The sequence below is a fragment of the Protopterus annectens genome, chromosome 11.part0, assembly GCF_019279795.1.
Source record: "Protopterus annectens isolate FY-2018-M chromosome 11.part0, PAN1.0, whole genome shotgun sequence".
In the NCBI taxonomy this organism is placed as follows: Eukaryota; Metazoa; Chordata; order Ceratodontiformes; family Protopteridae; genus Protopterus; species Protopterus annectens.
This window is the reverse complement of record NC_056745.1, coordinates 359,084,722-359,096,922: the sequence shown is the minus strand read 5'-3', so window position 1 is coordinate 359,096,922 and position 12,201 is coordinate 359,084,722. Positions and strand designations below refer to the sequence as shown.

At 40.9% G+C, this 12,201-nt stretch overlaps 1 protein-coding gene and 1 long non-coding RNA gene across 2 annotated transcripts in view; one reads left to right on the top strand and one right to left on the bottom strand.

Moving 5' to 3' along the window:
- The window catches only part of ATP2B1 (ATPase plasma membrane Ca2+ transporting 1), a gene marked incomplete in the record, with an annotated part of 2,275,481 nt that extends 2,271,164 nt beyond the window's left edge, over nucleotides 1-4,317 (bottom strand). The window contains 1 exon segment of the mRNA XM_044087859.1: nucleotides 3,714-4,317.
- Nucleotides 4,318-4,401: 84 nt separating this feature from the next.
- Nucleotides 4,402-12,201, top strand: part of LOC122815391 — a 375,274-nt gene continuing 367,474 nt past the window's right edge. The window contains exon 1 of the long non-coding RNA XR_006366951.1: nucleotides 4,402-4,472. This is a non-coding gene — a long non-coding RNA (uncharacterized LOC122815391). The remainder of the gene's footprint in view (nucleotides 4,473-12,201) is intronic.

Here is a 12,201-nt window from a genome sequence, read left to right as displayed (position 1 = left end):
GACATCTATGCAGTGGCAACTTGGGCCACTCCCCATACCTTTATTACTCATTACAAACTGGATCTGCTCTCCAGGGGTAGAGCATCATTTGGCTCAATGGTGCTTAGGAACATCCTTAAGTCCACCCAGGATATAAGGTAGCTGGGGACTCTGTCCCACAGGTCAAAGATAAAATGAAATTGACATACTCACCATAAAAAGTTCCATCTGTGTTGTCCATTTTCATTCTTCAACTCCCCACCATCCAACCCACTGCTCTTCATTTCTGGATGAACAGGTGATAAATGGATTACCTTTTTTGGTATAATTTGTGCAGTTCCAGATAGAAACAAAGGTTTTCATGAAGTCTATATCAGCAAACTCGATCCGAGGCAATTGGGATAGGTACACTGTGGGTAAGGGATGAGCCCGAGAGTTTTTTTGGTTCCCCCAAGAGCTACTGTAGTGGCAGAATCCGTTCCAAAGATTGGAACCAAACCTCACAAGTTAAGGAAGAATGAAAATGAACCTCACAAGTTAAGGAGGAATGAAAATGAACAACACAGCTGTAACAGTATGGTGAGTACACAGCTTCTTTTTTATTAGCCAAGATAGGCTGAATGAGCAGATAAATATCTATTTTCAGCGGTGACCCAGGGAAAGAGAAAACAAAAAATAAAGTATTACTGTTTTTACTGTAGAGTTTCTAGGACAAGTTAAGCCATCTTCAGTCCAAAGAAGGTGGCCAATTTTAAGAATTAATTTGTGTGGGCATCTATCACTGTCCTTATGTGGGCCAACTGATGGGAGGGAAGATAGGCAGTACCCATAAAAAGGAGATAGGTTCTTACTTCAACCATAAAAAAGGGACATACAACAAACTCTTAACCTCACTGCATATTTACAAGAGAACTACTTAAATGCACTGATAAATTTGACAACTATGCATTAGACTACAGGCGTGGCACTAGAAAACAAAAGTTATTACAAGAATTACACGGTTAGCTCTTCTTAAACAAACTTGAAACAAGTCCTAAAGATGTGTTAATGAGGGAGACAATTTAGTGTCATAATAAACACCCCCAATCTTTCACAATCCTCAAACCGAACATACTATGCAAGCAGGGAAGGGCTCACTTCCCAACGTTCAGCCACTTATGCAAGCGTGGAGGGGCTTACTTCCTAAAGTTCAGTCAGTACGGTATAACCCAAAGTAGCCACTGCAACCTTTTTAAGCTGCTTATGTAGCCTCGGAAACTTTAGCTGTCAAGACTCTCCATCACCCAGCTTACACAAATCACAACACTTTTTCAGATCACCAAAACACACACACACACGCAATGTTCCTTTTTCTGGGAGAATCTACTTTTCAAAGCCTTCGTCTTTACTGTGGGGGTGCAATCTGATGCCAATGGGCAAGCCATCACATGAAACACCTCAGCTCATCCTCCCTCTACTGGCCAGGAGGACTGCAATGTCTACTATGTAGTGGCTATGGGATGCATGTACCAAGACACCAATAAGCACCTCTTGGTATGCAAGCAATCGCTACAAATCCATGGACTGTGGAGTTGCAATACCCAGTCATTGGCTAGGTGGTGTCCCTGCTATAAGAAACTAGCCGAAGCACCACCCCCAAATGAGCAAGTTGGCATAAAAAAAAAAAAACTCATTCCCATCCTTCAGTTGTCAACTCCAACAGTCAAGTAAACCCAGACCATCAGAGATGTACACAAAAACTCCTGCACCACAGTGCCATCCTGCTGCTAAGAACATCCATCCCACACCAGCAGTAAAAATAAGTCCAACCAACTCCCTTATTTAACCTCAGGGAATCGTTCCCAGCACTCTCTATAAACCCATAAAACTTCATTAAGCATTACTGCATACAAAATCCTACTAACTTCATGCTTGGAAGGTAAATTATCTTCCTACAGAAATCAGTCATTGGCTTAGTGAAAGTTATGCAATTCTGTGTTCCCTATTACACATTATATATAACAATGTATGATTTGAGAACTGTCAAATCAGCCTAACTACAGAGAATGACATTGAGACAACTTGGAACCTAACACCAGAGCAACTGCACACACTAGGATAAGTAGTCTTATGAAATATTATACAAAATGAAACCACCATACATTTAGCACTTGCACCACTCAACCATATCATTATCCTAATTCAATGCAAAGATATCAGCTGCACATAGTTCACCCATTTTATAATTGTGTTCCTCATCTTAACAAGTTTCCTCCAATATATACAGTGAAATTGCAATTAAAACTATCCCCAAATTCTACCCCACAATTAAAAGAAATCATACTACCTATGAACCTATAGGCAAATATTTGCACTCACTCACTTGATGTCAAAGCATGTACAGACCCATAAGAATTATTTTAAACTCCACATCAGGAACAAAAAGGTTCCCTTCCCCACACATCTTTTGAGGGCTACAAAACAAGAGGGGAAAAAATGCAATCCTAAACTCTTCAAAATTAATACAGACATACATACGACAAGCATTTCATCACAGGACAACATTGCATAACATATGGACCGGCATTTTTCTGGTTCCTAGCAGTGTAATTCACTTTATTAATGTGGAGAGGGATAACTTAAATAAATGTAAAGGTCTTGCAAAGCACTTCAAATGACAAACGCACAACGTACTGATGCCAATATCTCCAATACAAGTCCTCTCAGTCCCTAATTTCGTAAAAAAAGATTGGTTCCACCCACATAAAATAAACTCATAAGCACTAGAAACCACCAAAGTGATGGCAACAGAGACTCCTTAAAACGCCTAGTGACAACAAATAACCTTGCAATGCATACTCGGGTGTTATTTTTTACGAATATGCCTCTGCAACGATGACAGGTGGTCAAAACGTGAATTATTCACCAAGTGCAACTAACTTTGCAGGAACACATCTATGCGTCCAAGGCACTGTATGCATTATATAAACACTTTCGGATACAACTCAACGTATAAAACCAACGTGTAACGTCTAATCTACTGAATAAATAATTAGCTGTCAAAACAAAAAAAAATGCAGTTAGCATGAGCCATCAGTAACATAATTCACTGGGTTCGCAACCAAATTGTTTGCATAACAATACGAAGACATCAGATTTATTCACCGTAGTATCAGGATTATGCTTTATTTCCGAGTAACGTCACTGAACAAATTCACACACATTTCATGGGACATTAATGCAATATTATAATAACAAAATTGATTCAAGGTCACACACGATGTACTGTATCACTCTACATAAGATGAAATGCTTGGATGCCACAAAAAATCTGTACAAACTCAAGAAGACAGATCTACGCGTCTGCTAAGTTCTCAAACAGGTATGAATGGTCTGCAACATAGAACTGTCAATTACAAATGTAAATTGCCGTTATTCTCTGGCCTAGCACTGTGCCAGCTCTGGTTTCAACTCAAATATAATGCATAAATAAAAGTAATAGCTTAAAACGGGGGCAATTTGGTTTACAAGAAAAGAGTCCAACAAAAATGTTTTGCTAGTCAAATCAATACTCTCACCCTGTCGTTAGTGTGTAGAAAACCAAGACTAGCCCTCGTCTGAGCTGGTGTTAGGTAGCGGACACATCCTGTGATGGTTGTTCGATTTTATTCAACAGATATAATGCAGCTTCCAACTGACAAAATTACCAAAACATACGTGATAATTCTGAAAAAAAAAACAAGATAACAACTTACTGTTCAGAAGTTCATCCTTAAAATTAAATATTTTCCATCAATCATGCTTGTGAATACGAAAAAAAACAGTTCCCTTCTATCGAGCCGGGTCCCAGCCACGGAAAGCATTTACCGGTGAACATATATGAAAGACAAGCCCGCACAAATGGAGCCGCAGTAGTCCCAGTCGTTCGATGTTCAAAACGAAGCCTTTTCACAAGCACGTTCCCAACAGTAACAGCTCGTGCCGTTCGGTCAGCACTGTTCACGAGCTCAGATCCCCAGTTCAAAACTCCTTAACAGTAGCCCCGGTATCCAGAACGAGCACTTGCCTGGTGCAAACAGTATCAATTTGAAATAACCTCCTGCCAAATTCAGATGTAAGCCAACATCGGAGAATAACCACAGGAAAGGGAGGAAAGTGAAATTACAAATAATCCCCACCACTCACACGCATGCATACACATACAAATGCAAACTTGCCCCATACTCAGTCACACCAAAGAATTATTCCATCTCCCTTATCTCGTTCCCCGTCTGTCAGCACCGCCCAGTGCACACGCCGCATCTGTCAGGTGACAAGAAGGCGGCATAGCCCGAAATGGCGCCCGTTATTGGCTGACCGGCAACGTTGTGAATAATCATACGTCCCCACGATTATATCCGCTCAACACCTAGTACTTTGCCGAACGCGTGTGCGTAGAGCTGACGGACGCTTCTCATCACAGGTCAGCAGAAGCGACCGGCCAATTTTGCGTTAGTGTTGCTGCCTTCCCCCGGGTCAGTGGTTCACCTTCTCTTTTTGGTCTAAGCTTTAGCGGCTGTTGACTTGCTGTGACGTCACTGTTTCCATGACGTAGTGTATTTTCCCGTTGCGGCCGTCCAGTGTTGAGCTGTCAATCGTTGTACAGAAAGGCTTATGTACCTTGGTCTTTGCGTGTTGTATTGGATGGTGTGGCAGATATCATCGTGACTTCTTTAAAACCACCTGTTTTGTAGATTGCTGAGGGGGAATATGTCCTTTGAGTGTATTCTGTGGAGAGTGATTGTGGACTGTTGCGCTTTGTAACTCTTCACCTGATCAGTTTACACTTTGTCCTTTAGGATTTATTTCTACTCCTCTTCACCGATTTTACCGACTAAACATTATGGCTTGAGGTTGGAAGTCCTGACTAACCGAGATTACTTACGGTCAGCAGTGTCCCACAGACTTCAGTTTCCTGTAAATACCGAGTGCGTGCGCTCCTTGGATTTGATTTTTTTATTGGAAACGACACTTAAAGTCTGTCAAAACCAGTATAATCGCATATGTTTTTTTGTGTGTGTGTGTCTGTGCGGCTAGTTTGGATCAACGCCACGGTTGTAGAAAGTTTATATCAAATTGAATGTACATCTGGATCTAGAAGACTTAACTATTGTTTTGTGCTCGCGTCTCGTCATCCATCACTTGTAATGAAGTTTAGTTCTTTTCCTTAATGTTGTTGCTGTACTTTTTTACACAAAATTACATTTGCGTTATTTAAAGTCGCTGTCTTTTGTGTGGCAAAGAAACTGTTGTTCATTCATCAGAAAAGGAGCCGCGTCATTTTAAATGCGCACAGAGTGTGAAATTAAGAAAAAAGGTTTATCGCTATGATTGATTTATTTTATAACATGTTCCTGAAGAAGCAGTGCTGTTTCAGAATTCAGGAGGAGCATGACTGAATTTCTTTGAATGTTGTTAATTTAAAACAAGTTTAACCTAAGATTTGTCAGTTTTTTTTGTGGGGGGGGGGTCTTGCTAGGAAGGATAATGTGCTTAAGCACACCAACGATGGGAGTGGGGGCTGGGACTTCCCCAGTAATAGTAGAATGAATGTGGCCCTAACCTGTAGCTAGACTAGTGAATAACCAAATTGTATTATGCTTGGCTGTTTAGAAGTCTTAAGTTTTGGTAACCTGGTGAGTTAAAGTTTTCAGGATGTAGTTTGAAGCAGTTGAAAGTGTAGTAACAAGTACCTAGTTGCAGTGTCTGAAATTGGGTTGTGGGAGTAGCTTATTTACTTTTGTTTCCCCTCGTATTTTAAGATTTTCTCCGTGGTCTGTGTGTGGTGGTGGAGAGTGTACGTTAAAAGTGTAGCTAGTGTTATTACCAGTCCTGTCCCTCATTGTTCAAAGCAGTCCCTGTTAGGGCAGTTCTTTTCTACAAAACGTGTTTAAAAAAAACCCCGCAAATGTCCTGAGATTTTAGGACAAAGGATATTTCCTCATTTTTTTCAAACAATTGCATAAAACTAATATTTTTTCACTTGAAACCCATTAATATTATATGAAAATCGAAAACCACTCTTTTATTCTACGATCCTGACCTTTTTATTTTGGTGAAAAGGTGAAGTCTAGTTCTTTTTACTGGTTGTGGATATAGTATGCCCTGTAAAAGCTTATGTTTGCAAAAAAGTTGTACTTTTATTTGTAAAGGTGGCAAACTTAAAGGTAGCCAGGCATTTTGTAAGCATCGTTTATAAACATGACTTGCTGGGAATACAGATTGGTTACAAGAGTGTAAGGGAATGCCTTCCAGATTTATTTATTTGTACATGAATTGCTAAGAGAGAAGTGTGTGTGTGGCACAGTTTAACCAGCAGGGGTGATAATTAAAATGATGCCTTGGTTTATTAAGTGCATAAAACTGATGATTGGAGAAATGTGTACATTTTTTATAATGTGAGGTAGAGCAGTAATACGTTGGTGGATAGAAAATGAATGTTTATGTTTACATCATTGTAATTTTTTAGTAGTGATGGAACGTGGTATCTTGTCGATGTTTGTTAAAAAAAAAAAAAAAAAAACAATTTGAGTATAGTTGCCGTAATGCTGTTAGTTCATTTTTTAATATACAGGATTGATAAGGGTAGCTCCCACTAAGCCTTTGGCTGCATGTCATGGAATGGTAGGTAGTCCAGTAGAAATTTGGATATGACACAAGGGCAGTTCAGCTTCTCTGTCTGGTGGGGGAGCCAAAGGGCTTCCTGGTACAATATGCAGGGCAGAACAGTCTTCAGTGTTATTTTGCTGAATTTAGTGTAACACCTAGAATTGAGTCCATGCAGAACATTTGCAGATCTGTCTGAAGTTTGCATTCGTGCGATGGCCAGAATTGTTGGATTTTTATGTGAAGTAATGAATGAGATTATGACAGCTTGTGTAGTGGAATGTACTTGAAATTTGGGGTACTTTTATCCATGAACGGTAGTTCTGTTTCTGATGAAAAAATCTGGAACCACTGGGATAGCAGTGAACTTCAGATAGGCATTGGATGGTAGTTGATTGCCAGTTGGTCTTGGAACATAAAGGTGGTTTTCAACAGCCTATTACAAATATTGAAACTTAGTCTTTCTGTGTGTTACTTAATGTAATGTGTAGTGAGGATGACGTCTTTTTGGAAAAAGGAGATGTCATCTGAAAAATGTTTTCTGTTATTTTTCTCAGTCAGTGGTGTAACAGGTAACTCGCTCACCTTTGGGCAGAAGGGTGTGGGTTCTGTTCCTACACCAAGTAGTTGATTGCTGACAAAGCAGTGCAGTGGGATGGGGGGGGGGGGGGTGGGACTGCATTTCTGAGTGTCTCATCCTTTGGATGGTTGTAGTAGCTCAGGTTGATGTGAAAGATCCCATGGGATCTGTCAAAAATAGAAAGTTTGCTGAAGTTTGGCAAAATTTCTCCTGGTAGTATAAGTATCCCTGAAAAGAAGCCGCTATATTACAAGGATGTTATAACCCAGATGGCCAGAAAAAATAAACAATGAGTTGGAGGCTACTTTTTGATACTACTGACTATTGTGGGGTTTGTGTGTTTTTTTTTTTTCTTTGTGTTCATAATAAACAGTAAAAGGAATAATCACTTTTTTCTTTAATGTTTTGGTCCCTGTGCATCTGCCTGTTAGCTGCCAGTTGTCACTCTTCTTTCCCCTCCTTGTCTCCAAGATCCCTGTCCTTGATCTCTGACATTGAGAATCCTGTGGACCTAACCTGATATCTTTCCCATTGTTCAAGAGAAATTGAGGCATCACATCATGATCCCCCTACTTGCTGCCATAGGGATTTATTGTTTTAATGCTCCTCCTGCTCCCCACCCAGTGCCTACTGTGAAATGACATAAGGCCATTAAGATTAATAATGTCTGCTATTGCATACCCCGGTCTTAACCTTGAAGTCTGTCATCTAGTGCTGAGTTCCTCTCCTACCCTTAGAATTCCTTTCCTACCCTCAGAATAGGTGAAACAGTAAACACACTCCCCATTCAGATGCTAGACTTTACAAAACCCCGGTCTTTATTGTGTTACATAATTCAGAAGTCAGTGAATTTGACATTTGGGGAGAGAACCATCAGTGGAAAGGGGATTTCATTTGATTGTGGGTGATGAGTACTTTTCTTGCAGTCTTCATATCTGGGCTGGGCTGGAACATTTTACCAAATTGTTTTCCTTGGAAAAAGATTTGGGAGAGTTACTGGTGCAGAGATGGGAGTGTCTGCTGTATTCTTCTACATACATGGCCATCTCATTTCTGCAACTGGAATGCAGAAGTTTTCATGAACCTTGGGCATAAGGCAAAAGATCTGCAAGAGAATGTGTGAGAGCTATGCTTGAAACATGGACACATTTTACTGTTCCTGTCCATGATCTCTTCATATTGTACGTGTGGGGGATAAAAGGCTGCTGCTGGTAAGATGGTGCTGTAGACGTGATGCACTCTTAAGGCAGAGCACGGTTTTCCACACCAGTATGTGAGGATCGGAGTTTTGAGGCATTTCTGGCAATCTGCACATACTAATGCTGTGCTTGTTGAACTTGACATAGAGGCTTTGTTCCCGCTGTCTTTAACCCCCACCACCACCCTTGGAAAATCCTACCATTATAAATGTAAATCTATATCTTTTGTTTGTTTTGCCTACTATGTAATATGAAAAAAATTTACAAAATCATTCTTTTTCAATCGGTAAGACTAACAAATTCAGAAACGAGGTTATTGGAGATGGCAGAGTTCAAAACAAGAAAGTATTTCCTTCAAAGATCCCATAATGATAATAAGATACACAATTTATGGCGCTTCTTTTTGTGATGGTGTTTTATTTAGTCTTCATTCTAATGGGCTCTGGATGCAGTTTTATTTTTCATATAATGCCAGTGGTTGCACTTTTATTGATGCAAGACAGTAGACTTCATTCGCTAGCAAGTCAGTGTAGTTGTTTTTCAAATCTGAAATATTTTAATTTATGGATATTGGGCAAGTAGAACTTTTGTATACAGTATAGGTTGCGGATCACATTTTTGTTTTTGTAACTTATGCTACTGGAATGCAAGTCCTTGTTTTTAGCTGAACATCTGCATTTACATATGTAGTTCATATGTTGACCTATCTGCCCAGAGGCATTTATAAGCCTAGCCGGAATGTGTTGGCTTTCGCCACCCCCTTGGATTAGTTCCCTGTGCCTCTGTCCAGCAGAGACACTGAAGTGATCTCCGGGGTAAACTTCCTGTTTCGCATTCACTCGTCAAGGTTTCTCTTGAAGAGTGTTAGTGAGGAGCTCTGCCTAATGTAGATTGGAATCTTGTTCCAGAGCATGGGAAGTCTCTGGGACAGGACTCTATCCCTCCAGCACATCCTATTTATTGTTGTGGTGAGGTTTAGATCCCTAGAGCGTGTGGCTCGAGGGGATATGGTTTTCTTTAGGTGGAGCATGTCCATCCAATTGTGGGTTGGACATGGCCTTGTATGTCAGGCAGAGATCACCTCTGAGTAGGCGGTATGCAACTGAGTACAGCTGGAGTTTCTTCAGCCATGCTACACAGGGCATCTGTTTGAGGCCAGTGGTCCTCTTGGTGAGGTACTTCTATGGTCTTTCCAGCTGTTGCAGGTGTCTTGTAAGGTACATCCCAAATGGGGCATTGTACTCTATGATGGGTCTGATGAGTGATGCGTAGAGGGGCACAATGACCTCTTTTGATCTGGATGCAAACCCTTTTGTGATTAGGTGGGCCACATAGAAGGATTTCCTAACCACTTTGGCAATGTGATTATCAAAGAAGAGATTACTATCTACTTGGGTCCCCAGATCCCTTATTTCATCTTCTATATTTAGGGGGCTACCACCTATGTGGTAATTTGTGGGTACTTTTGTTTTTTCCCAAAGGGGATGACTATGCACATTTTGACATTTAGCTTGAGGCCATGGTTTTGGCACCAGGTATCTGTCTCAGTGAGACCCTTTTGGAGGATGTCTGTGTCAGCCGGAGAGTCAATTATAGCCCCTAGTTTGCAGTAGTCTGCAAACTTGGTCAGCCATAGTCCTCCTGTGCTTGCCTGTACCTCTGAGAAGTATATGCTGAACAGGAGGGATCCTAGGACTGAGCCCTGGGGAACGCCACTTGTAACCACTTTAGAGTCAGACCTAGCTCCCGCAACTCTTACCATGTGGGTTTTGTCTGTGCGCCAGTTGGCAACCCATCTCGTGATGTAGGGGTTTATGTTCAGGCTGGTGAGCTTGTCTATAATACCAGAATGGGAAATGGTGTTGAATGCCTTTGCGAGGTCTAGGTAGGCTGTGTGGGCCACCTTTCCCTAGTCTATAGCCTTGGTAACTGCTGTCTCAAAGAAGTCCACCAGGTTTAGGAGGCATGATCTGCCCTTAACAAAGCCGAACTGGGTAGGGTCCAGTGTTTGGAGGTTCCCAATGTCTCTGTTAATGAGATCCATGGTGATGCACTCCATAGCCTTGTAGACCAAGCTAGTCAGGCTTATAGGGCGATAGTTCCTGGGGTCTGCTGTGGCTCCACCTTTGTGGAGTGGAATAACCGTTGCTGTGCACCACTCTATGGGCACGTAGCCTGTGGATAGGCTGAGTTTGAACAGTGTGCTTAGGTGAGGGGTTAGTTCATCTTTGAGCTCATATAGGACGCAGCCTGGGACACAGTCTGGTCCCATTGATGCTGTGTTTTTGGCTTTGGAGAGGGCTGTTTTAACCTGAGTGTCTGATTTCAGGGGCACTACATTCTTCTGGTATGGTTATGGGCCCTCTTGGGGGTGAGAGGGGGGTGAAGTTTGCACTGAACTTGTCTGCCAGGATGTTGGCGATATTGGTCGGTTCAGTGTATTTTGTGCCATTCTGCAGTAACTCCGAGCAGATCTGTTAGTGGCTTTAATTGTTGATTTTCTATAGATACAGACTGGCATTTTTTTTCTACTGATATGGATTTTATATATATCTCAGCCAACAACTACATATTTTAGGAGTCCCGATGCTAAGAAAATTCCCATTTTGTGGAAATAGGTCAGGCATATGGGTATAGCATTATTTCTGACATTTGGAATTTGAGTTGATATCTTTTGTACTGCAATAACTAACTCACACCTCTACTAATATCAGACATTGGTGGTAGGTAAGATCGAATTGCAAAGCTGTGCTTGATGGTTGCATAGGTCTACTAGGTAGTGGTGTATTAAGTTAAATCTGGAACCGGTAAATTATTCAAAACCTAGGTGGTGCGTCCTTCCAGAACAGTTTGAGCACTGTCTGGAGTATTGCCAAAGTATACATTATTTCAAGAAGAAAAATATGTTTTGTCAGGCTGTGTGTTTTCTGTGTTAAACTCGAGAGTTCATGTGGAGTGTTAAATTAATTCACTGAATATGGTACAGTGGTTATTTTGTGTTGGGGTATGTCCAAGAAAACATTTGGTTTGTTCTCCCCCTGAAGGTGTTCAGTTGATTATCCCAGAATTTTCTATGTCTGTCTTTTTTGCTTTATTTTGTAATGGTTTCATTTATATTGCTTTAAAAGTCAAGGATGCAGTTAATGATATTAAAATAAACGCCCATTTAATGATTTAATTTATGAATTTGAGAATGTTTTTAATGGTGAAATACAGTAGGATTTGGCAGAGACTAGTCTTTCATGGCCTTCCATAAAGGAGCAGGCATCGGCATCCACCCCCCTTTTCTCTATTTGATACATGGGGTCGATGTGTCATGACCATCATCTAGAGCCAGTGTTCACATCACTGGATTGCAGGTAGATTTGTTTATAAGGTAGGAAGTAAAATATAATGAATTTCAGACTGATTTCTTTGAGGAATGCCAATGTCTCAGTTAATATTTATAGACTTCTAAGGTGTTTAATGGGCTTAGTTGCAGGAACGAGAAAATGGCAATCATGTTGGGTAATGGAGAGACAGATAACTGAGTGTGATTCAGAAAATATTTTCATTACGTACCTGGACAAGATAAACCCAACTCCTCCTATCCATCCAGATTATTTGTGAACATTGGCTTTTTCAGGTGACGTTAATACAGAGGTTGGTCATTTAAATAAGAAACCCTTCCCTTACTGTTACATCCTAACACCAATGTTTCCCTGTCCTGGGTTGGGCGGGTAGTTTGCTGCTGTGCAGGACCTATTGTTCCATGCCTTGGCATACACTGGACTCTGTTAGAATGTCATAGTGTGGATGGAGGGTACAGAGGCCTTTCCC